The following is a 27,160-nucleotide window of genomic DNA, read 5'->3' on the forward strand; positions in this document are numbered from 1 at the left end:
TTACGCCATCTTTGAACCAATATGGCGGCCACCCTACCAATTGCCGAGGTTGGCAACATTACTTTTCTAGCTCTCCGTACCAATGTCTATCGAGATAAAGTACTTGCCACTTTTGGCAATGAGAATCCTACAGGGTGACATATTTCTATATTTTGTTACCCTACTATATTAATATTTTTGATTTACTTACGAAATATTTTTCATTTGAACAAAATGAATCATAGAGTACTAATGAAAACATGTAAACCGATCAGATTCACAATCAATTATTGTAACAATATTTTTGTTACCATTTTGCAGGAATTAAATATCCTTTAATATTTACACCGTACTTAATTGTAAATCATAAATATTTCTTTTTGATTAGGTTTATAATTCTTATAGTAAAATTAGTACTGGTAATTATTTCATAGCATTGTGTGTTTAAAATGAACAAAATAAAGTTGATTGTTAAGATAATTCTTTATAGACATGCAAACATCTTTATTTGAGTGCAAAAAGTTCCATTACAATGCCATTTGTACGTAATTTTATATATTTGTTTGTACCGGTCTCAATTTCGAAAAATCGAAAAATAAAGTGGCCCTGCTAATTTCACGTGAACATAGCAGGACCACTGATAAATTTCTATAAATCTTGAGATGTTTCTGTTTGAATCGTTTGTTTTACGTTAGTACCGGATTGTACCGTAAATAGTTTCGTTTGTGCCGGTCTCCAATCCGAAAATATCTACAAATAAAGTGGTCCTGCTCATGTCATGTTTTCCTTTTAAAAAATCAACATTATTATTACCGTAGAGATGCCAGACAGGAATTTCAAAAGATTAGTAGACTTTCACGTTGGCAGGCCTCGAGACGACCTTAATTGTAACTGAGACATAAATGATATCTCGTTGGAAATATTAATCATAGATTTTAGCGAGGTATCACTCATTCCCCTCTGTTCCATACCCTTAGAAGAAGAAGAAGAAAATTGTTTTCCTTGTTTTCTTTTACATTTTGCCCTCTGGCAAGCCTGATCGTTGGCGTAAACACGCAAAAAACTCTCACATGTAGACCATACATAAAATTAACGCACATACAAAATGAGGCACGTAGATCCAGTGGCAAGGGAGAAAAAATTTGGAACCTCGACATTACTATGGTCACCTTGTATTTCCCCATCATCACCATTTCTCCCCCCTTGGCAGCAATGGCGACATGATGCCAAATTGTCATAGGAACATGAATGATACCTCGTTGGAAATTTATGGAACATAGATTCCAACGAAGTATCACTCATGCCCCATTGTCCCATACCCTTAGTAAAAGAAGAAAACTTAACAGTGTTGCCAAAGCTTAAAAAACACAGTTTTGAAAAAAAAATCTTACACTGTCTAAGGATTCTGCTGAGTTATTAGGATCTCGATTGAAATAACAAGAAAGCTACGTGCTCATAGATACAACGTTTTCTTGGTACCGGTGTCGTGAAAAAGTGTTTGTTTCATATTTCGCTGAAGAGTAAACTCTTGTATATTGTAATGACATTTGTGGTTTGGTGATACAGTGTCAAATACAATACAATGCATCTGATTGGAAGTTGTTCTTCGATTCATCTAAAAACAGTCTAAAGGCTGTCCTCCTGCATAATGGCAATACATATGCATCTCTTGCAATTGGCCACTCAACTCACATGAAAGAAACGTATGAGAGTCTGAAATTAGTACTGGAGAAAATAGAGCATGAAGAACACGTGTGGGTGGTATGGGGTCACTTTAAAATGCTATGTTATTGGGACAACAACCGGGTTATACTAAATATCCATGTTTCTTTTGCTTATGGGACAGTCATGAGAAAAAAGTCGTTGCACCGACAAACAGTGACCACAAAGAGATATTTTTCAACATGGAGTGGCAAATGTCAGGGAGTGTCTGATTTCTGCTAGTAAAGTTCTGTTACCACCACTCCACAGCAAGTTAGGTCTTGTAAAATAATTCATCAAAATTCTCCTTAAAGATGGTGAATGTCTTAAGTATCTGTGCTCCAAGTTTCCAGGTTTATCAGATGGAAAACTGAAGGAGGGCATTTTGTTTGGAAATATTATAACAAAACACGTTTTCTTGAAAGTATGAATGGCACTGAAAAACAAGTTTGGATTGCTTTAGCAGAAGTGGAAAAGTTCTTGGACAATTGGAAAGTGCGAAATTACAGGGAAATTGTGCAAAATATGTTGGCATCGTTCAAAGCTTTTGGTTGTTCTATGAGCTTAATATTCCATTTCTTGCATTCTCATGGTGACTACTTCACCGAAAACTTGGGAGCTTACAGTGAAGAACAAGTGGAGCGTTTTCATCAGGACTAGAGAATAATGGAAGAAGATATCAAGGCAAATGGAGTGTTAACATGATGGAGGACTATTGTTAGATGATCGTCAAGGATATTCCAGTAACATTCTATAAACAGAAATGCATCAGGGGAAGTCTACAAGGCAAAAATAAACGCTTCCATAAGCAACAATGACTGGTAAGCTTTATTCCAATTTCATATCTTGCAGTTATTAATATAATCTTTTCGCGATATCTACCATAGACATTAGAATGATTTTGGATATAATATTGCCTGATGTGTAGAATGATATGGGTGACATTTTCTTCACATGCAGGTATAGCACAGAATTGCTAACAAAAATAAACAAATGTGTCTGTTTTTTCTTTGTTTTTACAAAGGAATTTTTCCATATATTTTTGGTACCTAATTTTCCAACTGATACGAATGATTGTATTATTATATGCAATCATGGTATTAGAGGAACAAGTTGATGTAGAATTTATTTCTTTGCTTATTATGGAGGGCCAAAGGAACTTCTAAATTAATTAGGATGGACTGGATACAATTTTAAGAGGAAAAGGGCACAATATATAATATTTACCCCCTTCAGTTTTCTCCGACCCTAGCCAAATTTGTAGATTATGTTACCAGTATTTAAAAGTTATTTTTCAAGTATACATTATAATTTTACTACACAGGGTTGCTAGCCCACAAAAATCGAATTTTTGTTTATGGAAAAGAGCACTTTTTCCCAGTTTTCAGACCCTAATTTCTCACCGATAGGTGTATCTAAAAATATTCGTACATTTTCTAAACATGTGTTCTCCGACGATTGACAAAAAGTTATGACTCATTCCTCTTGCGATAGTCAGGGGCGCGGCAATAAGTCTCTAGGTAGAAGTTTACATTAAACACAAAAACAATTGACGGATTTTTAAGAGAAGTATTAATTTATCTCAACACCTGACGGGATCCAGAGCAATGGAAGTCATTTTCTGTTTCAGCACATCGAAATCAATAAGAATCAGCAAACATGTGCAGGGCATCAGAAAATGCGTTTAATTTTGCTGACTTGCCTTATTATTTAATCTAATATATTTCGAGCAAAGATGAAATATGTATATTGATTAGAATACTAATCTTACCGGAAGCAGAAATATCTACCAGAGATTCAGTGGGTCGTGAATCAACAGGAGGTAACCCACTCTGACCCACTCACCCACTGCTTAGTGCATTGTAAATACCAATTTCTGAACACTGGTGAATTTGTATACATTTTACTTCAAATACCTCCATTTTCATCCTTTTTTCATTTGTTTCTATTTATTTACCTAAGATGAGTATATCTAACGGTAAGTAAAAAAAGAAGTTCAGGCATTTTGGATATTGATATTTGTAATTGTATTGTAATAATAGCAATAGAACTTACTACTTGGATTTTGAGACACCGCCTGTGCGATTTGAGAGGAGCTGACTACTGGAAAAAATGTATATGTTTGAATCACCTGTAATATACAGGGTATCTCAAAAGTAATGGTGAAAATGAAACCACAGATTTATGGCACCAAAACAAGAAAAAAATTTATATGACATATAGTCGGGAAGTGGACAGGGGCGGAACTAGACAACTTCGAATGTGGGGGAAAAGGAACTTCACACTTAGGGAAAGAACTTGCCGATTTACAAAACCGAATTGAAGATGCGTGTGAACAGTTAAGCAACGCACCGAGGGTGATGAAATGCATTCGAAACTCACGATTAGTACGTTGCATAGATGTAGGAGGATAGCACTTTGAACATTTTCTGTAGGTACGTTTATTGTTAGCAGGTATGACCTCGTAGTTTCTAGTCGTACTTTGAGCAAGATACTACTTTACAAATACAGTACGGCCGCGTCGCTGTGTATTCTTCGTATTATTTCATTACATGACGCGACTAGTTACACTTGCTCTCAATTCTATCCTTTGTCTCCAAGTTTCTATCTGGTATATCACTTTTCGTTGCCCCTGAAATCACGCAACCATGCTAAGTGATCTTTGTTTTGACACCAATTGTACATGTGCGTGCAATCGGACCATGGATAACAACTTTTATCCGTATAGTTTCCATCTTTACTGCACTGCTTCAGTACCCTACGGTGAATCCCGTACAGACAATCGGTAATCCCTAAATGAGATATGTAGAATCTCTGGCGCAGTTATGTAACTTACGTTTAACATGTCAAGCCTGTATGTTCCTATGTCTTTCTGAAGCCCCTCCCTATCATTATTCTACTGGCAAGTTCCTTGTCCCCCTCCCACATTCGAAGCTGTATAGCTCCGCCCCTGTCCACTTCCGGACTATATGTCATATAAACATTTTTTTCTTGTTTTGGTGCTAGAAATCTGTGGTTTCATTTTTCACCATTACTTTTGAAACACTCTGTATAAATTATTACATAAAAAATTAAATGTACCTAAATGTACGGGATCATCACGGCTAAATGACAAAGTCAAATGAAACGTCTTTTGGTATATAGTTAGGTAGCAATCCCAACTGTGACTTTATAATACCGCTTTCATTATAATACATATACTAAGGGGAAAGTGGGGTTTCGAATTTTTGCGATAAATTGAGTATCTCACGAGCCATTCAACTTAGGGAGCTGAAATTCAGTATAACTCTTTTCTAAAAAGAAACAGAACATGTCCTATCGTTTTAATTGTCTCTTATTGGGGGATTTCCTAAATATGGGTAATTAGTACTGGGTTGGTATGTAGGAATAATCGAAAACGATCGATATTAGTATCGAATCCATAATTTTCGGGTTCGCTGAGATGCATAGTAACAATCGCATAGTCATTCAAGTAAACATGTATCCCTAGCGGCATGAAGGGAAGAGAGAGGATGAAATGTTGAAATTAACCGAGGTTAGTGTTGAATCTATAACTTTTAGAGTCGCTGAGATGAATTCTGACAATTTTGAAGCCGTTCACGTTCAAATTTAGCACCTATTGGGATGGAATGGAAAGGGCAGAGGTGAAAAGTAAAATATTCAAATTGACCGAGATTAATGTCGAATACATAGTTCTTCGGGTCGCTGAGATGAATATAGTGACAAGTCGTTCAACTTCAAGTTTAGCTACCGCCATTGGGAATGGGGGTGTGAAAAATCAAATGTTTAAATTGACCAATATTAGTGTCCAATTCATAGTTTTTGGAATCATTGAGATGAATAGTGTAAATTCCCGAATTTGTTTCTTTCTTTAGCTCTCATGCTGTTTCGTTTAATTTTGTGTTAATTGTTTGTCTTTAAAAAGGATCATACTATACTTTGGTATGTCTATACTCTGTTCTTCATCTCACAGAAATGCACTTCAATCTATATACAGAGTCGGATCCAGGATTTTCTGAAGGAGGGGGTGCACCCTTACTACCAAAGTAACCAGTCTAATTGAAACTCTTCAGGCATGGGGCAATATTCTTTATACCTGGCAACTCTGATACCGTAGAAAGCAAAGGGGGGACTATTTTAAATAGGGTCACAAGTGATATGCAGGAAAAATTGTTCTTCTCTCTTCTTGGCTTCTGTTTTCTTCCCTACTTCATACATATTGTATTGCTTTGTTTGGTGAATCCTTTTCCTTGAACCTTCAGAAAATTGACTTAAACTGTTGCTTTTGCAAGCTCCTCTTTCTTTTAAGTCCCAAACGGAAACAAAACGGCAGAAAATGTCGGAAGGTATTGCTATTTTCACTGTTAGCTTTTCATTTTAGATAATGTTTATTTCCAACGAAGAGGGGAGGGGATTCCGTGCACCGGTGCAACCTCCCTAAATCCGGCCATATATAAACAGTATCATGTCTCTTGTAAGTAGAAGAGATTGTTTGTATTTACATTAAATAAAATAATTTCTGTTTACAAATAGTTTAGTTTACGAACAGCGATACAACCCCTTCATCCACTTTATATTAATTTGATTGAAATGCAGAAATATTTTTGGAGATTATCTGGTATTAGATAGTTGGAAGTTAGTATTTTTATCTTTTGGTAAGTTATTTTTTTTTTATATATTCTGAATTATCCTTAGTGTTTTGCAACAAATATTTTTGTATCACTCTTAAAAGTTTGCTGAGAATGTTAAGAATTTATTGACGAAAACTTCAGTTTCCTGTGCTAATGTGAAAGATCATCTGCCTATTAAATGCACAATTAGGTTAGTGGTCCGGGTTAGTCGCATTTGAAATAGAATTAATTGACAAACAAAAATTACAGTGCTTCGCATTTAATATCCCGTTTTTATGCTTTCTATTACAATAATTACTGAAGTTTGTGCTTATTATATGGAGGGTTCACAGCACATGACAATCAAGCCATACAGTGGTGAGAAAAGTAGACACATAATTTGTACTGTAAGGTTCCTTACATTGAAATTTCAAGTTTGTAAGGTATGCGTAATTATACGGAAATTGTACAAGTTTTTTCCTTTACATTCGCCTATTTTAATTTGATCTGAGACTTTAAAATTCCGTCCTATTTTCCGCTGAAAAGTATCTATAAATGAAACAAAGAAATAATTATATATGATAATTAAATTGAAATTCATTGTTATATGGCCCATGTCAGCCATTTTGTATCGTAAAGGTCGGATCCAACTTGCGATGTAACAGAACGGTACTTGAGTGATTAACAGTAGAAATTAAAACTCCGTTTAGTGATAACTTCACAGCCATGTTTAATTACAAGTTTAAACTCTTGTCAGTGAACAGGAGTGCGTGGATCATGGGTCAGAATTGATGACGATGGGTTTGGAATGTAAAAGTGTGTCATGGTGGGTCACGGTGTGTCGTGGATCACGCTGAGTGGTGGTTCAAGTATTCATAGATCGACGTCGTCTCTGATATCTACTAGTAGGGTTTGTTGATATGGTCGTATTATCCACTGCTTCTGGAGATGAGATAGGGTCATAGGGAAGGGCACATACGGTGAAGGTTGATTTTGCTTGATGGTCGGCACCAGGAGACTGCACTACGATGAGACAAAAACATATAAACAATCTGTTACTTAACAGTCCTTTTTACTACAGGTAGAATGTAGTTCATAATTAAATAGGGGCCACGGTGGCTCAGTGGTAGAGCGTTCACCTCTGGTGCTTGGGGTCCCGGGTTCGATCCCAGCCCCCGCCAAGTGAACTTTGTGGTGGACAAACACCGTGTGCGTGGGTTTTCTCGGGGTTCTCCCGTTTCCTCCCACTTTCTTCATTCCACCATTTTCATTCATTACTCATCATCACCGTTTCCTTTAGCCTAATCGGCATAACCGTGGGACGTAAAATTCAAAGATTTCATTTTTTCATTTCATAATTAAATAATTTTAGAAGGTAAATAAAAAATCTTATTAGTTAATATTTGCATGAAACAACATATTTTCTAGTGTAACAAAACTTTCGATTCATTCGGACTTCCTTGAAACTTACAAGTCAGACTTTAACTTGAACCATATTAACTTCTTGTTCTCCAGGGGTCATTCAACTATGTATGTGCTGTAATACCGATTTCATTTACTGTTAACAGACTGTATAAACCGTTATATAGGATATAGGTATTCCGCGCGCATGAGAAGAGCATTCACATTACTGATAAAAAGAAAATATTTGCATTCTGGAACATTTGAACTGAAAAAGGAAAATTTCTGACGTTGTGAAGGAATATTATACTGATTCAGGTTGGCAACACTGACTGAAGATCAAAGACGAAGATACTCCTTTTCAGATCTCGAAATATACCTCGAAGTTGTGCGTCGTTTATGGTAAAAAAAAAAAAAAAAAACATGTGTGTTTACTTGAATGTTCCCTTAGGCCTGCTGTTGACTTATCTTTTTTGTCAGTAAAGTGTTGTCACCCAAGAACAAATAATAGAACTAAATCTTGCCTTGCTTTCGCTAAAAAAATTTCATCATCTCCAGGTTTAATATGACGCTTAACAAGGGATACGCTTTCATGATATCCATATGGATGTCATTGGTACCCAAGGGGCTAATTTATTAAGGTGATGTGATTTATCCACTCATACATATAAGTTAGTCTGATATTTAAACAGTACTTTTAGCACAACAGTTTTTTAATTAAATTCCCTTTAACTTTACATTTAAGACTTTACTCTAAACCACATTAAATTGTTGAGATCGATGTAGTCTATTGACTGACATATTTGGTCTTTCATTTGGACAGTACTATTAGCTCTACAAAGTTTTTTTTTTCGATTTTTCGGAAACCTATAAGCTGTAGTTTATCTTCAATCATGATAATAGGAATAATACAGTTCTGAGGTATTTTCAGCAAGAGGAAACATGCAACACATACACACACACACACACACATGAGTACAGGGTGCTCATTTATTATGTAGCCAAAATCCACTGGAGACATTCTTACACTTAACAATAAAGAAAGTCCATGTGAACATAAGCGAAAAACGCGTTGTTTCGAAGTTACGTGATGCCGAAATCAAGAAAATTTTAATTTTGAGGCTACCTAGCTCAAAAACTATGAGATATGTCAAATGCGGCTAGAGAGCTATGAGAGGAACTAGTACAATCTCTATTTAAATATCTGTCTTTCAGAGTTGGGATGTACCGGTGCTCATGATTTTAGAGATAGAGTTGAAAGAGCGTAACATATACCGCAGCTCTCTCTATAAAATCCGTTGCACCGACAAGTCCCAACTCTGAAACATGGTTATTTGAATAGACAGTGTACTAGTTCCTGTAATATTTATTTGACCTTTTTTTTATTGTAATCTCTCATAGTTGTGCAACTAGGCAGCCTCAAAGTTACAATATTCTCGATTTCGGCATCTCATAACTTTGAAACAACGCGTTTATCGCCCTATGTTCACATGTACTTTTTTTATTATCTAGGCGTGAAGATTTCACCAGTGGATTTTGGCTACATAATAAATGAACATCCTATATATACATAGGGCAGGATTTAGGGGATTGCACCGATGTGGATTTATGTCTGTCTATCCTTCTCTCTGGTAAGCTGGGCATCCAGATGGTAGTGAATTAACGGTCTACGATACTCGGGCAGGAAAACTAACGTTGCGAAAACAGCAAATTTAATCAAAATCGAAATTGCTCTTTAACGAATTATACATTGTAACTGATAGCTATCACGTTAGCTAAGACAGAGTGGTCTCTAGGCTAGAGCAAAGTAAACTTCTCGTAAATTCGGAATCATAGCTCGCGTTCTTACATGTTGACTCGTCTCTCATTCGATCCGGACTACCTATTCTAAAAGTATCTCAATCGTTTTTGTTCCATGTCCCTTCCGGATTAATATCCTGGGTCTTTGGCTATTTCTTCAGTCTCGATGAAAAGTGCGTGCTCATAGATTAACCAAAGGTGATGTGATGATAGGAATGCTGACAGGGAAACAATCTGTCGCTTTTATTGATTAAGAAATTACACGTGTAGACGGAATTAACAAACAGCAAGAAAACTTCCTTATAAGAAAAGTAAATGAACTTAGAAAAAAAATGAAAAGTGATTCAACTTTAAATAAACGAAGATGCTTTTTACTGCATACAATTTTGAAATAAAATGTTCCAAAATCCGATATAAAATGTTTAATTATGTGTTCAAATACGCATATCTTCACACCTGTGCAAAGCTTCATAACTCAATTAACATTTATACACTTTCATAAAAAGCTATACTGTTCAATAAAAAAATAATGGTGCCTCAAGATTTGGTTATACACTGCATATGTACTCTATTTTCCTATAAAATTAAAATAATTATATCATTATCTTCTAACGGATAGATGGCAGTATAACACAAGTTGAATAAGAGGATGTCCATCTGCCATTATCTGATTATTGATAAGCAAAAGTGAAGTAATAACTTTATACGCGTAAAATACTACCCTACGAAAGCATCTTCTTCATAAATGTATATGTTAAAAGTCTAAAAGCTACTAAATTATCTGAAGATATTCAAAATAATTTGAATAGCCAATGTGTTAATGAATTTTGGAGTATGCTAGTCTTCCGACAAAAATAGTATCAGTAAAACACTATAATTAATTTATTTATTTAAAATTCTGAAAGTAGGCCATAAATTTATGTGTGCATCCGAATGAGTAGCTTATACCTAAACCAGTAATAAGATATATTGTAAACAACGCCGTAGCTTGGAACCAGTGGCGTCGCCTTGTCCAGTTTGCAAGAGCACTTGAACTACCAAATATCGTGCGCTGTAGACTACTCAATATTTTTCAGAAGCTAACAATTTTTCTTTTGTCAGTTTTTCGTAAGTAAGAAGGGATAATGAACTGTAACTTACCTCAGTAATAGATAATGTTATTGTACCCGAAAATACAAGTCGCAAGAATTTTCAGTGTTGTAGTCCTGAATAACCATCAAAGTGGATTTCAATCTTTCCTAAGCACTACTGATAATCTCATTTATATCAAGGGGCAGATTCATTACGCCTTTCTCAACCTAGAACATCGTGTAGCTACTTTATTTTTGGCTTAAAGAAAGCGTATGACACCACTTGGCGTTACAGTATATTGAAACAATTATATCTTAGGGTATATGGTTCACTTCATTCGGAATTTTCTTTATGAGCGTCATATTCTAGTGTATGTAGGATGTAGTCTTTTAGAGCGCTTTGTTCAAAAAAATGATGTTCCACAATGCAGTATTTCACGTTTTCTATCGCCGTCAACAATGCTCTTTGGCAGCTCCAGTCTCCTGTCCATTGTCTGCTTTATGTTGAAGGTTTCATAATGTATTATCGCTCTCAACTTCTTCGTGGCATTACTTGCCACATTCAGCTGGTTTTACATCGTCTTGTTCCCAGGCCCGTATCCAGGGGGGGTAGGGGGGCGGGCCCCCCTAAATTTTTGCTGGCCCCATAAAAGTTTTACAGTAGGCTTGCAAAAGAACTATAATATGGTGATGAACTATTATATGGTTGGATCGGACCCCCCCTAACTTCAGCCGGGCAACACCTAAGTTTTAGGGCTGGCTACGGGCCTGCTTGTTCCCTAGTCGACCAAGAGATTTCGCACTTCGAGTGAGAAATCTTAATATGACCATTTTTGCTTCCAGGGAACTTGCGTTATTGACCCGGACTTGTATATGGACGGCACTCGCTCGTCGTTTGTTTATGCGGTCTGCTTTCTGGGTTTTATCTTTGAGCGTCGATTGACGTGGGCACCGTACTTTTCCCTTAAGTACTCTTGCCTCCATGCTCTGAATCTTCTTCGTGTTCTGTCTCGCCGTATGTAGAATGCTGATCGCATTGTTATACAGTAGTCTAATCTCGTCCAAGTTAGACAATGGCTATGTTGCTTATGAGTCTGTTCTTCCCTCTCTATTGAAGCAACTTGACACAATGCATTACTTGTGACTGGTGACTTTCGTACTAGTCCTGTTACCAGTCTTATGTGGAGGCCAACGAACTATCCTTAACATTTCGTCGTAAAAGACTCCTTCTTAATTCTTCTGCTCATGTGCGCTGTATTCCTGTCCACTCCTGTAGACCTTGTCTCCCTCTGGGTTGATTTACGAGAGGTATGCTGCAGTTTTCATGCTACATTACCATGGTACATACGTGTATGCAAAGTTTTCTCTCGTATTAAACTGTGTTACCCTTTCTCTCGTTGCTTCGGATTTGTGCTCTATCCTTATGGCTGCTTTTTACACCAAATATGTACTGGATACAGAAACCCAGAGATTTTTATAAAGTAGTTGCAGCATTTTATCACAATTGTGAAATCTTCGGTTAGTGATACAGTTCTTTTGATACTCGACGGTTATATAACACATTCAAAGAACCTTGAAGCGATCAAGCTTACTAAGGAAAATATTGTTATTCTTTTGCAACTTGCAGATCACAGTACCCACAGAACTCAACCTTTGGATAATGGATATATATGTGTTTAAACATCTTCAACTATACTACAATGAGTCCGTAAGAAGGCATATGAGAAAAGAAGGTAAAATTACTCAACTGAGCGTGCCAAGTCTTTTCTCCGAAGCATATATCAGAGTTGCTAGTCTAAAAAACGCTATTGCTGGATTAGCATCAACAGGTGTTTGTTCAGTCAATAGAAACGTGCTTAAAACTACTGATTTTCCTGTCTCAAATAGAATCTTGGAAGAGCCTATTATAACGGAGTGGTCATCAGAAGCACGTCCAGCAAAGAGCTGCAATAATAACGAAATAGCTGCTCAGTCTAGTAATCAAAGTGATGAATCAAATGACAAAAACAACACAATGCAGTTCTGTGAAATGAAATTATACTTCACGAAAATTTGAAATCTCCATCAATTAAACTTGTCTTTTGCCTGTCGTTGCAATGGAGAAAAGGAAACTATTGTCAAAAGATGTGCAGAAGGTTGAAGGTCTTACATCAGTACTGTATAAGAGACCCCGACTGAAGTGCACTGGATCTCCTGCTAGTGAAGATTCATGGTTTTGTTTCATTTGTGAAGAAGATAGAAAAGAAGATATGGTGAACTGTCAGATGTGTGACAGATGGGGACACAAAATGTGCACTGGAATCTCACAAAAAGGATTACTTTTTTTTGCGATAATTCCATAACGCTGACATAGTGCAGAAACCAGAGTTAAAAAAAAAGTTTTTCTTAGAAAACAAAAGGAACGGTTTTTAATTTTTAAAACATGGTTTTTGTTTAAAACGTTTTCAATGTTTAAAACCAAGTACTTTTTGGTTTTATGTGCTTTGTTTTAAACCAAAAAAAAAAAAACACGTTTAACATATTTATTTTGTTTAAAACAATAATCTAAACAAGCACATATATTACATTTTTACACGCTCACATGTATTGCTTGCCATCTATATTCAACCGCTAGATCAAATTTCTAGAACTTCCCTAATCTCGATCCTTCCAAATGTTCAATTCCGGAGAAAGAAATCGGGATTTTCCGTTCATGGAATATGTAGTTTAGTTTCTTTGTGTTACGTTCTACTGGTCGTATGCATTCCTAATCTTTAAGCGCCCATTGATACAACTGCTGTGTCAGGGCTTTAAACCTCAATAACTAAGTCCCTAATTAGGGCAGGAAGATGGTTTTAGTACAAATTTATTCCTGAAGGATGCAGCTTTCCGGTGGTGTGCATGTGGGGATACCACGTAGTGGTAGTAGGAAATGTAAATATCGTTTTTTTTTTTGTTCTTTTCAACGGTTTTTGGGGGGCCATTGCCCCTCATGGGGGATAGATTCATAAAAATTGGTACATGAAACAATGAAGTAGGCCACTACGTGCTAGTAACGTGTATTAGTACTTCTTGCTTATATGGGGGAGCAGGGAAAGGGCAAAGTTAGTCAATTTTCGGAGATTCAGTTAAATTTATTTTTACAATAAACAGCAATAGCTCAGCTCCTAATTAACCTAGGAAGATGATTTGATACCAAAGTGTTTCTGAGGGATGAAGCTTTCCGCCAGTATGCATTTAATATGTGTAGGGGAACATATATACGGCCGAGAGAGGGAGGATTGGGTTCGTTTTTTAAATGTTTCACCAATTTTTTTCATCAGTTTTTGGGGGCCATTCCTCTCCCCTTTGTGTTACATCCATAAAAATTGGTATGTGAAACAATGAAGTAGTCCCCTCCTGTATGTGTACTTGTTTATAGAAAAAGAGGGGGTCAAATTTGGCTAATTTACATTTAGTTTCAGAACGGTTCCACACAAGACAAGATATATTTCACTGAAGTGGTCTAGAAGCATAATTCTTGTCCATATACATGATGTGTTCAGCAAAAATGATTTGTATATGGTACTATGGTGGGGGAGGGGAGAGAATGTCTAATTCAATGGATGCTTCTCTGCGCATATTTTTTAAAAAAATATTTCCTACATTATACGAATTCATTACTCAATGACAGCAATGGCTACCATTTCTTATATTATTGTCACAAGTATGTGTCCTACACATTATTATCATTTTGTCAGCGTAGGGTGACTGCAAGGGTTGCCAGGGTCCCGCAAAGTCGATATTGTCATATTTTAAATGTTTTTTTAATGTCCGTTCTTTTGTACGAATAAGGTGGAAATTTCACGAATTTTACATTGTTGAAATCTGTGGTTTATAAGCTTTCCAACGGTGTATAAATCATGACTCTGTAGTAATTAGAGGGGTCATCAAAGCCCCGAACGTGAGAGTCTACCATTTTGTTAAAATCCCTGGCGGGAGTCTAAAAGTTATTTGTGTTGTTATGCCGTAGACACTAATCATCGTTAGCTATCCATGTTGCAAATAGAGATGTATCTTGAAAACTGTTTAGTTAAAAGATGTCATTTGCTCCTTGTAGGCTAGTCACTGCTTTTTTCTATGAGTTGTATTGTATTTGTCAGAGTATTTCTTCTAGCTTATGACGTGAGAAGTATTCATCATTATGGAAATGATAGTGACCGAAAAGTACTCAAGTTTTGAATTTGTGAATTTGGATCTTAGAATAGTGTATTGTGTGTTTAACCTCAGTTATTTTGGAAATTAAGAAATGTTCAAATAGTTTACGTACATTTCTATTGGTTTAGTTATACGCACATTGATGTACAGAGTTTCGTTCAGTAATTGCTTTTATAATAAGAGTATAACTCTGCTTGTAATTTACTTCATGCACAAATCCTGCGGAGGATGGGTTGTTTCTTAGAAAATTAAATTAGCTTCTTCAATCTGATATTTTAGTTGTATTAATCATGTCCAACCACCATCGAAAGAAAAACACGTTTAAAACAATTTGTTTAAAACGTTTAGAATAAACTGAATAAAATCAACAGTCCTCGTTTTAAGTAGGCCTATGTCTTAAACACTTGTTTTAAACATGTCAACCCTGACAGAAACTGTGCTGACGGCAAAATGGATTTATATCTATAAACAAACTATTTTCCTTCTTTATGCTTTTTTTCTTCTTTTCATATAAGCCATATAATTGTATGAATTTCGCAACTACTTAAAGAGAAAAGTGTTAGACGTTAATAATATACGTTGCCATTATATTTTAATACAACTTTAAGTTTTTATTTCACACTCCTTTAAAATCTCAATTTAATATATTCACTTGATTTCGGCAGCACAAAGTTCTAAAATGAAATCTTACTGCACTTAGAAGTTGTACGGAGCATGTGTGATCCTACCGTACTTAAAACATGGGTAACTTAGCTGTGAGGAGACTAAAGTTATTTTATGGAGCAAATTAACAAAGAAAGAAGGTGATTTTATAATGTAGATACTTTTAAGAGCCAGTGGATGTGATTTTGGGAACACGTTTCGTAAATGACAACTCTTGTGCAGTTCGAAAAATATCCAGGCACAGTCCAAAATTATGGAAACACCCAAATAAAATCCAAACCGTTCAGAATTGAGGAAAAAATGATAACGGAGGAGGGAGAAAATCGTTTGAGACGTATTGCACCATCGACCGCCATATTCAAATCCACCATTTTGAAATTTCAGAAACTTTTTTACTAACTCTTTTAATAACTAGTATATATATATATAGTGTGTCCTTAAAGTTGCGCAACCCAAAGTTTGATTGCGTATATCTTTTGACGTAAGAAAGATAAAAATCTGAGACTTGAAATAAATGTATGCATGTTCTACTTAGATATTTTTAAGATCATGACCGATGCTGGAACTTGTAACGTTTTAGTGTGGTAACGAAAGAAATTACCGTAAGTGCAAAACCAAAAATGTGCAAAAAGAAGAAAATCAACATTCAGTTGCAGAAAACTGATTTCCTTAGGGTGAATTCCTGTGGATATGTACAGCATGCTTCAACATTTATTCATTGGTGCGAAAATGTGACAAGGTTGCTGCAGCATTGTCATATACAAAGGCTATTTATTCCAAGTCCGTAAAATGTTTTTTTTTTTTTTGTCAGAAACGCGCCTCCTGGCAACACTGTTGTCGTAAAATTACTGCAACAGGTGTGTTTTAAGTTAGTTAACGATAAGCAATGAGAATTTGCACGCAAATGATAAAATAAATTTTTATTCAAAAATTTGCAATTTCGAAAATTTTTGAATAAAAATTTATTTTATCAGTCATGAAGCGTATGTGGAGAAACAACGTTCAGGAGAGTGCTCACTTGTGTAAAAGCGTGAGTCATGTCTGTTTTTGATCACCTATCAATTGCAAAAGTAGGTAGTTAATATGAGTGACGTGCAAAATCAATTTTATGATCAATTTACAATCAATTTTATGAGTTAATGGGTGTGGCGACTCCTGGATCTCATTTTACTTACCTGTACCAGAGTTCCCATATCTCATGATTAATGTATCATACATTGTATATTAAAGGAACCAATAGACCTCACGGGACTGTCAACACAACTTTTGCCAGCTTTATGAAAACTGTGAATCTCGTTCTCTTGTTAGTTACATCCAGAGTATGAAATCCTGGGGAATTTGGGGGAATTCCTCCCACGAAATATTTTTAGTAGAAAATTTCTCCCACTAGAAACCTGCTGGAGGGAAAGAATACAGTGAAATAATGTCAGAAGTTGCAAAATAATTAAAGTAATTCATATGCAATTAACGAGTATTTCATATCTAATTAATGGATGGTCTAATGGTCAGCGGTGTTAATTCCCTTTCTTCTTACTCTCCAGTCAGTCTTTTCCTATTCGATTTCACACTAAAATACTCGATGTGGTGAATCATGAGCAAGGACGTAGCCCAAGAAGTTTGTCCATGGAGCCCAATCTCCCCCCCCAAAAAAAAATAATATTTATAAAAATTAGTTAACAATTTTCACATTAATTTTAAACGTAGCAACGTTCGAAGCTTAGGGCTATGTAATATTTTGATCGAACGATATGTTATACATCAAAATATGGATATCGAAATTTTGATCGATATATCGATATTTGAATATTGTTTTACCTCGATATTAAGCTATTTTACAATATATTGATATCTCAATATATCGTACAAGTTTCAATATTTTGTCGGTATTAACAGGCACGTAGCCAGGATTTCGTGAAGGAAGGGGGTCCGAATCATGGAAGACTGTGGTCATCACACCAGGGAGTTGACCATTGAAAACTATTTTACTGGAACATATATTGGTTCGTTTAGCCAGGATTTCGTACCGGAGAGGGGGGGGGAGGAAGTGACAAGAAATTCTGAAGGACCAGGAGCTCGATCAGTCTAAACCACTTTACTAGTTAGGACAATAAAAAGAGGATATGTTGGTAAGTATTTTAAGAACAAACTATGAAGAAATTTCGAGTAAAATAATAATAATAAAAAAAATCTTATTGAAAAAGATTTTATAATGTATTTACGTTCTTCCTCTGTTTATTCAAATATAACAATTTTCCTTTCATTATGACCTGAGCTATTGTTAAAAGTACATATTCACTATTATAAAAAGTACATACTTAATAATGTCTTGTAAAATATTTTACAATATCTGCGTTCCTTTCTCTGTTGAATCAAATGTTAACAGAACTTTCTTTCCATATACATTTTTGTTTTTATAATTCCGTCAACTAGTGTCTGTTCCAAATGACAGGTAAAGGAGCAGTAGAAAATTGTTGTTGAAATATCATGTTTGACACTGCAAGGATGCGATGGCGAAAAATTATGATAAAATTGTTCACGCTGTTACACAACGGTACTATGTTTTCGGAAGCTTGAAATCTTCCTGCCTAGTAGCAGATATTCTGACAATTAAGTAACATTTCTAGAAATTTCAAATTTCCTGGCTCTTCCAGGATATTATGCTCACCTCGCCACCACGTATTGCAAGTAATACAAATCTCCTCATAAGAAAAAGTAACCAAAAGCTTCCTATAGTTTTTTTTTAAACGCTGATCCTTCTTTTTCTCATTTCATTTTGTTTCGTCCCTCCTTATTTTTTTTTCATTTTCTGGTCTCGAAGGGGGGGGGGGGTCCGGACCCCCTGGACCCCCCTTGGCTACGTGCCTGGGTATTAATCATCTATATCTAAATTCGGGTAACGCAAAGTTCTATCTAACCTCTTCTGAAATAATGTTTTTGGCCTGATAGGGATACGCACGAGACGAGACGAGACAGAAATTTCGTTACGAAATTCGATATGAAACAGACTCCTTCCAATAGAAACAGACACAGTTTTCGAGGCGAAACAATTTTCGAGCTACCCTTTCGAGAGGATATAGACTAAAATCTTGTTTCGTAGAGAGTTATCAAAAAGGAAACTGTTAATGATCAATAACAAGATGTAAATACAATATAGGTATATTTTTTAAGCTTTCTTGCAGAAAGTAGGTATACATTTTAAAAATTATAGAATTCTTCTTTTATCTTTAATTAAATAAATACAATTTCTAGTTGTCAATCCGTGATTTTTATTTTATTTTTCAGTTACTACATTTTCAACTGATTGCGTTCATAATCAAGACTAAACTAACTTGGGAATTCTACAATTATTGTGGTAGGCCTACAATTATTCTTACTCTTCTTCTTGAGTGCTTATTGAAGTATACTCATTAAATTTAATATTCTATATTGTACCTTTAAGGTGAAATACAATTAACTTCTGATTTTTTTGTTTCTGAAGTTGATTTAAAAAGTTTGTAAAAACATTTTTTTCTTGCTAAAAGTGATGTATAGTTATGAAGCTTAGTATTTTTTATACATGGACTTACAGCTTAAATAAAAATGGCCCATCACCTACCTGAAGTCCAATTGTGAATTGAACTCGCGTTTCCCCGACCAAAGCCGTCAGGTTTGTGCTTCGATGGGCTGTAAGATATATCGTGAAATTCATGGAAAGTGAAAATAAAGCCAAAATTAGTAACTGAGCTTAGTTTATTTTTGTTTTTCATATTTAATGAATTCGTATCTTGAATAGTTCAGTTTAGCGAGGATGCTCTTGCAGATTGTAATACTGGAACTATTACTTGAATTTGCGGTGGTAGTAGTCTTATGAAGAAGGTTTTGAAAAAACTTGTAATTGTGGAAAAGTAATATCAAAACTCTATAGTAATTCCTTATGGTACAAGTAAAGAAAAAAACTTTATCTTAAATGACATTTGTAAAGAAATTAAACACATCAAAAATCATTTGTCTAATTAACGCAATAATACAAAATGGAAAAATAATACAGAATTTGTCAATTACCAGAAACTGTATAAGGTTGAAAACGTATGGCAAGAAGATTGCACTGTCATTAACTCAAGTGCACATAGCACTAAATATGTTTTTTAAATGGGTATACAGCTGCTTAGGAATTCAGTTGTTACTGGTTTACGGCTCCCAAAAGTTCCTGTCTAACAGAGACAGTACCGGATGTACATTAAGTTATTTTTTGTGCTCTTCCACCGGAATTCGAACCTGAGACCATGTGTGCAATTAAACAAACAAGGGTGTTCTACCCCCACAAAAATAATATTGAATACTATAAACGTCAAAGATTTTCACCAGAACATATCTTAAAACCATTCGTGCAATATTTAAAAATGCATTCAATTATCAGTCATCGCTATTGAACTAATATGTATCAGTCATCGATATTCAACTGATATGAATAATGTACTTTTTGCTGCTCACTTTCGATGAGTGTTGACCTATTATTCATGAGTTATGAATTATTAAGCAAGAAGTAAATACGTAATTATCACTATACTGCAAATTTTCATAATGTGTTCCGGTATTTTAGTCAAATTATCTTCAAAATCTGCGGCTTCGACAGTCTATCGTGAGCTTTGTGACTCGAACATGTAACGCCCCCTTCCACCTAGCCTCGTCTAATCGAATTCACATGGAGAGTTTACAACAAAAAAACTAATTAAACAAACTGTCAATATGAACTCAGATCACAAAGCCTGGCAGAGAGGGCTTGGGAGAGGAGAATCGAGCAGTTTCGCGTAATCAACTATGCTAGTATTAGCTGGAATTGCAGATCCAATATTTCTAGTTGGAAAAGGAAAAACACTAAACATAAACTTAAAGAACATGTACAACAGTGTTTCAATTTTAAATATATTTTTAGATCTTAATTAGTTAATTTATCAAATTGATAGCAGTCAAATTAATATCTGAATCAAAATCTTAACTTTCAAGCTTATGACAACTTTCGAGAAAAAATTTATATATTTCTTTCGAGAAAATAATATCTAAATACGCTCTCCTTCTGACATATGGCTAACTGCTGAAAAAGAAATTCTTAATTTAAACGAAATATTGGATCCGCAGGTGGTTTATATCTTGTTTCAACGATTAAGGTCAAAGTAGAAAGAATAATCGCCACAATTTCTGGGAGGAAAAATAACTACTGTTGGAAGGCAAAGGTTCGCGAAGTTTAAACCCTTTGGAAACAAACTATCAACGACCTCACAATCAACAGTTTTGACAAACACAATTACTATAAGTAAATATAATATTATTAACTCACCAGGTGTCGGAAACTCAATGGTTTACCTATTTCCTTTTTTCCTCTCGTTTGGTATTTGGCCTCTTTGACTAACTGTTGACTATGCACGTACGCAATTCTTGCTCTGTGCCAGAAATTATACTATCACGTTGTTACAGAGGATAAATTCCAGGACAAATCTTTAGGATTGCCAGAATAAGCAGATATCCAAACTAGCAATCTCTACGGACTCTACTAAGAAATGTCCCACACTACAAGAATTCTCTCTCTCTTTAATAAATTCCTTTTGTTTTTAGAAAAAAGAAATATTTCAGAGAGATTGATAAGTAATGAAACATGACCAAAATGCACAATGAATTCACTCACCAAATAGAACTGAATAGAGCGAATTGAGGGTTCACTTTGCATGCAAACTTTCCCTCTCTGACTCTGTAACAAGCACAAAAATAGGCTATTTCCTTGCCAACTTCTTTCACTAACACTGTGAACTTGTTCAACACATCGTGATATTTAACTTCGCTTAACTCGCAAAGAACAAATAGTAACAAAAGATTTTCTGGCACGGAACTTAGACTTGCCCACGTATATTCACTCACAAACATGTCCTACTTAACACAAAGCAAAGCAAGAACACGTAACCACCAAACAACTCCATCCTCTCTGGGCTAAAGTAGGGAACAAGATAACCGGTCCCTGAGTCACCGAGCCAGGTAGAGTTGACGGGACAAGCCACGCCCACCGAACAAACACGCGCAAAACCTTTTTTTCCCTCAAGTTGTCATAGCATATAGTTTCTCAGTCAATTCCTCCTTACATTATTCCTATCAAACTTTTTTTATACTTTTTTTTTCTATTTTTCTAAAATGAATACTTTTTACAAAGAGAAAAAGATAGTTTTTAAATACTGAAATTGATAAACAATAAGAGTCTTAATAGACAATATATTGCTCAATGTACAATTTCCTTCATGTAACCATCCATTCTTCTTCTTCCCAGATCCAGAAGGATGGTGCGTTACAAACAGAGGACAATAACTGGGATATTTAATCGCAGAATAAATAGTGTGTTTGATTAAATGAACTCAAAATTGTCACTTGAGAGCCTTCAAAGAGGAAGTAAATAATATTAATTTTAAAGAACTTTCATGGCGTTCCTTACTATTATCAGAATATATTTCCTTCAGAAGAAACTCTAGAATCTTTACGGATGAAAATAAGAATCATGCTATACTTAGCTTAAATGACTTCCAGCTTTTGGGTACACGCATGTTATTAGTGTGAAATTTGATCAAGGTTGTACTTAAAGAGATTGCATCGAGATAATACATGAACATTCACTGCTTCGAAATTTCAGTTGGTTTGCCATACTTTTGTTAAGATATTTATCAATAATAATAATTTTCATATTAACTATCAATAAATCGATCAGCTAATCGCCAGATATTTAATATTCGAAGTATACTCGAAAAGAGATGTAAATACAATAACCTGGTGTGTAAATTATATATTGATTTCAGAAAGATCAACGACTCGGTTAGGAATGTAATAATTTACAAAATTCTTACATAATTTAGAATATCGAAAAAGCTAGTTAGTCTTATTAAGATGTATTTAAATGAATCCCAAAGGAAAGTGCCAGTAGCAAAGCTCTTATCCATGAGTTTTCACGTCGAGAATGGCCTGAAACAAGAAGATGCGTTGTCATCATTATTATTCAAGTTTGTTCTGGAGTATACTATAACAAAAATGAAAGACAGCAACCAGTACCTAAAGCACAGTGGAATTCGCCAGATTATGGTATATAGTTATCATTTAAATCTGTAAGGGCATGATAGAAAAAGCTATAGAAAAAAAAAATGCAAATGTCTTATTAAACGCTTTCAAGGACATGGGGTTGGAAGTAAATGCAGAGAAATCTAAATTAATGGAAGTACACCGAGAACCTAATACTGAAAATAATGGATGCGTCAAAATGTCAAATAATATTTAATACTTTCTAACAAAGTAGATACTTTCAAATATTTATGATCTATCTTAACAGGCCCACACCATATCCCCGAACAAATTAAATGTCGACTAAAAGCAGGAAATTCGTGTTATTGTTCAGATGAAAAACTTTTGTCGTTGCGATGATCTTCTGTCGAAGAATTTGAAGCTTAAACACAGAAAACGATTATTATGACTCCGTATAACTTTTTCATGATGTATAGAGTTGCGGAACATAGTCGCTTAATCTGAGAGAAAAACACAGACTGACAGTATTTGAGAATAAAATCGCGAGACAAAAATATTTGCATTCAAGAGAAACGGGAACAGGAAAAAGCGGAAACTTCATAATGAAGAATCGCAAAATTTATACCATTTACCAAATATTGTTAAGGTTCGTCATCAAGTCTAAAAAGTTCAGATAGGAAGTAGCCAGAATGAAAATCGGAAAACGACCATTAGGGAGACTTATTTACAAATGGAAGAACAACATTAAGATGGATCAGGCAGAAATAGGAATACAAAGTAGAAACTGAATCCAATTGGCTAAGGACAGAATGCAAAGCTTTTGTGAACCCAATATTGAACTTCTGAGTTCCGTAGACCATAAAGTTAGTTAGTTAATAATTTTCATTTTGAGTATCACTTTATTTTTCGAGGCCAGCAAATTACCAGGCAAAACAAGACCGTCCACAAAGTCGGGGAGAAACGTAATGTTTTATATTCATAAAAAGTTAAAGTATAGCGAATGAAAATGGCCATAGTTGAATAGTGCACGTACTGTATGTAGTCTTTCTCGCCGTCGTGTTGGGAAATAACTGCGCTACACCTCCAGGTGGCAGAATTATGAAATTTTTGAATTCACACACTTAGTGTTTAAAGCGTTATTGGCAACGAATACCACTTTGTAACTCTAAATGTTATTTTTTTAAAAATATTTCCTTGATAAGTATGTATGATAATTTGACGTAAATGCTTTTACACTTAGGCATATAATTTGATAGAGCTCCGTGAGGTGTGTCGATTTATATGTGTCATCTTTGGACGAAATGTTTTGCATTCTAATAATCTTGTAGAAATTGAACCACGTACACAAAGTACAGATTGTCAGTTAAAACCATACAAGCAAAATCAAGTTATTTTTTTCAAGTATATTCTTGCGATTTAAAATAATAGTTCTGTTTCTTTAGTAATTATATAGATAACTTCTGAAACGATTGCTGAAAAATTCCAGACATTGATGAAAATGTGTTTATTTCTTCTGCTTTTATACAATCTTCCTTTACCGCTGAAACATTAATGAGGTACTTTCTCGTATATATGTTTTGTTTATATAGTAAAAGTAGTTCCTTTTCGTTAACAATTTTATTATTTTAATTATTATAGTTGTTCATTGCCTATTTTGGTCCATGTTCCGTTAAGGGGGTACTAAACTACACTGGTCCCCCTTAAGCTAACCTAACCTAACCTAACCTAATAGAACCTAATATAACGTTATATTATGTAATCAAACGAACATCAATAGAAAGAAGTGGTGTCAAAGACACTGGACCTGCTTAACGGAACATTGACCCGTATTTTTATAATTATATATCAAAATCGACCGGCGTTGTATTGTACAACTACGTTCTAGCAAAAACCCTGTATTCTATCACCTTACTTTAAAAGACTGTTCCAATTGATAATTCAGTGCTTTTTGTTGGAAATAACATATCTTAAACTTAGCTCATTCGTGTCTAAGCGGTTAGGGTACGCGCCTTAGGCGTGGGAGTGCCCGGTTCGATTACTGGTGGGAGTTCATTTTTCTTTCGGATTCCACGTCAATCAGTAGGTCACGTCTCGTAATATGCCCTCGCTGCTGAAAGGAGCTTTAAACTCAAAACCACCTAACCTCACATACCTTAACATTAGAACGGCGGCTGGGTCATTTTTGACCCACTTCGAACTTTACGTTTTAACAACTTTTCTATTTTCTTAGGAATCGGCTCTATTTTTTGTGACTTTTACTCGTTCTCTTGAAGAAATATTTGTACTAAGTATCACTCTTATCCACACTTTGCCTTTTGAAATAACAAACAATTATACTAGAACGGCGACGTGGGTCAATTTTGACCCAACTCTTTTGTTAGTGATATTTTGTTGCATTGTAGCAACACTGCTGGCTAGCGTCTTTATCTTGCGACCATTCTTTCTCATAATACTCTCCCACTCCACCTCGTGTTCAAGACCAGCTTCTCAGCAATTTGGTCAGTTTAGTTGGAGTTAGTAATACTTTAGAAAGTCTGTTGATTAGGAGAATCTCATTATTTTCGAACCGATGTGCTATTTCAAACACTCATTATGAGCAAGAAAATGATGACACTGGATGAAATAGTTGCAAATTTCAATGTCATAAGTGAGGCCGAGTCTGACGCTGAATGCATTGATATTTCTTCAGATGAAGAGCACCTGCCGAATAACAACGAATATGATGATACGTATGAAATATTGAAAGAGGAAGAGATAACCACAGAAAACCATACTTCTGCAAATAAGCGTCGTAAAATAGGTAAGACTATTATTATTATTATATATATATATATATATATATATATATTAAACACAAATTATATGACAGGCATCGTAACAAAATATTCATAATAATTTCAATTATTTTAACGAAAAATTTGCAAACAATTTGCATGCTATTGTGAAAATATATAACTAGTATGTTTTTTGCTGGTATCACTATGTTGAAATGTTTCATGAGAAGATGTTTATAGCACAAAGAAATAAAAATAAATCAACCGCAGCAATATTCGATCCACTATTGGATGAGGCCTTTCCCCGGAGGGAGGACTTGTTCTACTGCTCCCACGCTGACCATACGGATTGGGACAAGGTTCCTATATACCAGACGGGTTGGGAGAAGAAAGCCGAAGCTCTCACTGTGATCGCCACTATATGACCGCCCCGCTGGTCCAGTGGTGAACGTGGCTGAGTACGGATTGAGGGATCCCGAGTTCGATTTGCGGCGCTGCCAAGAATTCTCAGACTACTAGCCTGTGGCGTAACCAGAAATTTCAAAGCTACCAAAACCAAAAGTTTAGAGGTCTAAATGGGAAACAACTTACTTTCTCGCATGTTTAGATAAATTATATTTCAACCAAAGGAGTAGAATGTCTAAAGGAGTTGTTCGAAAGAACATGTAGTTTACCATTCTCTTTATGTCAGAGCTTTCATGATTAGAACCTAGCATATCTTATTTAGAAAACAATCACTCTATACTGACTTTTTCTGGTTTGAACTACTGCAAGTTTACGACTGTCTATGCTATTTTAGGTTATGTCAGGTTATGTGTTTCCACAAATTCTACATAGGGTGAGGAAAGTTGTAGAAATGCATAGATGCGTATTACAACCATATTAGTAAACTATTTTTTGTGTAATACGTCACGTTTTTATTTGTGAACAATGTTTTTGTAGAAGAGTGACTGAACTTTGTTCTGTATAAGACTGCAAGTTTAGAAGTGTGTAGATTAGGTTAGCTTAGTTCAGTTAGGCCATGCGCTTGAATAAACTAAGAATAATAACTATCTAGGAATTAGAATGATATATAACATTACTATATAATAAAGTGACATTGTATATGATACATTTAATAATATCACTCTAACAATATTATATTCATAAAAAAATAGTATGTTTCTTAAATTTGTATTATTGGCAAAAAACACATTAATCAATATATATTAAGCTAGAAGTTTTTTGCTTTATTGAATGAAAGTTACGTTTTATTATGCAATAAATATTACTGGTTTAGAACACAAATAATTAATAAAAATGTTATGGGTCATTTTTGACCCACTCCTGCCGTTCTAGAGAGTATGAAAACACCGCCATTCTAGTGTTAAACATGTAAAGCTTTTTTTTATTAAATTTCTCTTATAAATTAGGATTTAAGAATTTTAAACATGATTTATGTTTTCGATCGAGCATTTAGTTTCTGTTTCGAAGTAATCTTTATGTATCTTGTTATGCATTGAAACAGTCGCCTTCAGAAAATAGCTAAATGAACTACGGAATTTGATTGAAAAACTGCTAAAGTTACCTCAAATTATCGCTAAATTTACAGCCAAAGGAATTTAAGAATAAGGAAAGGAATATATGTTCTAACTTTAGTTTATTTACTTAAATACTCTTAATAATTTTCGTGATATATTCAAATCAAACAGTTTCGCCATTTAGACTTAAAATATGTATAGTGCAGTTTGTTCAATTATTGACAAGGAGTAAAAAAAAATATTGAGTTACTTACTTAGTTTAAAATTCTTCCGATAATTATAATAATTGAGTATTGTGATGATCTTATTAACCTACTTCATCATTAAAAGTACACAGCTCAAAAATAAAGTACACTCCATGTAAAAACGCACTAATTAATCCTGCGTTAAAGTCAGTAGCGTAACTACGTTTTATGGGCCCCCACGGAAAAGAATACCCA

General features: G+C 34.9%; 1 long non-coding RNA gene across 2 annotated transcripts in view; it reads right to left on the reverse strand.

Annotated features, from left to right (window-relative positions):
• The window catches only part of LOC145690370 (uncharacterized), a 124,165-nt gene extending 102,802 nt beyond the window's left edge, over positions 1 to 21,363 (reverse strand). Inside the window, exon 1 of one of the 2 annotated variants that reach the window (XR_014132201.1) lies at positions 20,715 to 21,363. This is a non-coding gene — a long non-coding RNA (uncharacterized LOC145690370). Of the gene's footprint in view, positions 1 to 16,575; positions 17,017 to 20,714 lie in introns of those variants that run through there. The other variant, XR_014132200.1, reaches the window with a different exon arrangement.
• Between the last annotated feature and the right edge of the window lie 5,797 nt (positions 21,364 to 27,160).

Source organism: Thermobia domestica, chromosome 7 (assembly GCF_964235325.1).
Source record: "Thermobia domestica chromosome 7, izTheDome1.hap1.1, whole genome shotgun sequence".
NCBI classification, from domain to species: Eukaryota; Metazoa; Arthropoda; class Insecta; order Zygentoma; family Lepismatidae; genus Thermobia; species Thermobia domestica.